This window comes from Molossus molossus, unplaced genomic scaffold (genome assembly GCF_014108415.1).
Source record: "Molossus molossus isolate mMolMol1 unplaced genomic scaffold, mMolMol1.p scaffold_m16_p_1, whole genome shotgun sequence".
In the NCBI taxonomy this organism is placed as follows: Eukaryota; Metazoa; Chordata; class Mammalia; order Chiroptera; family Molossidae; genus Molossus; species Molossus molossus.
Window position 1 is genome coordinate 88722355 of NW_023425344.1, and position 2360 is coordinate 88724714.

General features: G+C 41.3%; 1 pseudogene; it reads left to right on the forward strand.

The window, feature by feature from the left end:
• The first annotated feature begins 1490 nt into the window (after positions 1-1490).
• LOC118631392 lies at positions 1491-2118 on the forward strand (annotated as a pseudogene).
• The last annotated feature ends 242 nt before the right edge of the window (positions 2119-2360 follow it).

Here is a 2360-nt window from a genome sequence, read left to right on the forward strand (position 1 = left end):
ATCTATCTGTAGAAAATAATATTTATAGAGGTATGGGCTTCACATTTGAGATACTAAGAGAGACACTGCTCCCAATGATAGTTAGAGAACAGGTTCACACAGTATCTAAATTAGCTGACCAGAAAGCATAGTCTTCTCAAATTCTTCACTGTAGGTTGTGTTACAGACTCAAACAATCTGGTGGCAAGATAAAGAACATAGCTCATGGAGCCATACAGATATAAGTTCAAATCTTGAATCCACAACTTGCTAACTAACTATGTATCCTTGTGCAAGTCATTTAACTTTTTTGAGTTGTAGATTCTTTTTCAATAATCCATTCTTGATAGAAAGAGTAAATGTGAACATGTGTTTAAAGCACGTATTATGGAGCCCAGCAGATGGTAGCTATTGGAATTTGAGTTGATTTAAGCATTAAATACTAGGTTGAAAGAGGGGCCTTTAAACATCTCAAACATGAGATTCTTTAAGTCTATGAGACTTCAAACTCTGATATATAGCTCTCTCTCTAAACACAAAATGTATGCCTACCTTGTGTAATTCAAAATCCCTACCCTACACATGATAAATAGAATCATCCAGCTGTGGTCAGTAAATTATGAAAATCAGTACTTTCCGCTTAAAGAGATAAAGCGGTATCCCAGATACCATATTTACCAAATACTGTGCTCATCGCCTTATTAAATCTATCCCTTTTAACGTATGCATGACTGTGAAACACCCAAGCCTGTTTCATCACTGATGTGAAAATCAGCAGACACACAAATAGCAACAACAACAACAAAAAAACTCTCTTCATGAAAATATATCTTCTAACATAGCAATCATATTAATCCAAGGACTTCTGGATATCATGGAAAACATACATACATGGGTTAATACAGCCACTTTGATTAAGAAATCTAATGAGGCAGAATACGGAGGAATGTAGGAGGAAGGAGAGAGAGTATATTAGGTTGGAGTGGACTTCCCTAAGATTAGCCTCATAATCTAAATAGCATCTAATAGCCAATGAGGGACACCTTTGATTAAAATCCTTCATGAAGTGTAATCAGACCTAGAGGGCCAGAGAGCATGCTACGATTCACGAGAATAAAATGTAGGCATTATCTACTGATCTGGAACTTGAAAAATCTTGTATTTTAGGCCAGAGGGCAAATTGGGAAGATGAGATTTTCTATCCAGGAGAACTAGTAGGCACTAGTAAATTTCTTCTTGAATTACTTTCTGATAATAGCTAATGCCAAATGGACTTACTGCTGACATTGTGGAATGATGAGGAAAAAATATCTTTCCCGATCCCTTTGTCGACAAGAATAGCATTAAGTTAGTAACAATCTGATATTTCTACTTTAGCTTTAAATAGTATTAATTCTCAATAGATGTAGCAGTTTTAATTTTCTGTCTTGACCAACTTTACATCATACATTATGAAAAAGTAAGAAGGAAAGAAAGAGAAAAGAAAGGAAGAAGAGTAAAAGAAAGAGAAAATGAAGAGAAAGGAAGAAGACATCGATATTACAGATCTGATGAAACTTGTTAATGAGAGCACGTATCACCGAACAGTATTTCATTATGAACATGTTTATGTCATTTTGCTTATTTTAACATATTTCTTTCGAGACCACGCTGGGTTGCCGCCGCCGCCGCCGCCGCCGCCGCCGCCGCCGCCGCCGCCGCCGCCGCCACCATCGTGCCAGCCCCTTGGGTCTCAACGAGGCTGGGTGATGCTCCAGAACGGGAGACACGCCAATTTGGGAACAGACTGGATCCAGCTTCATTCAACATTACTACCAGTTATTTGATAATGACAGAACCCAATGAGACACAACTGACATTGACGCGCCAGGCCTTACAGGGGAAGGAGAGCGATGCCAGGGGCAAGCTGCCGTTGTGGAGATGGTGTCTAGCCTTCCATTCCAGGAAATCCAGCACAGCATCACGGACAGGACCACCAGCCACGCCAGATAGCTGCATCATCAGCTTGGTTGTGGGCCAGCTTAAGGCTGACGAAGACCCCATCATGGGGTTCCACCAGATGTTCCTATTAAAGAACATCAACATGCTTGGGTTTGCACCAATGACCTGTTCAGGCTTGCCCTGCACAACTTTGGCTGACCTCCTCCCAGCCAGGCGCTCACGCTGTTTCCTTCTCCCTCCTCTTCCCGATACCATTCACACTCCTCCAGATGCTCCAAATATCATGCACAAATGAGCAGGGCCGTGGTAGGAGTGGGCGCAGTGTGCTGCTGCTACCTAGTGATGTTTGGATGCTAGGCTGGTTATATCTGACAGGGGAAGTTTTTGTTGTCCCAGCGCATGCCTTGGAAAGACTTAAGTAATGAAAAAGGGTTGTTTTT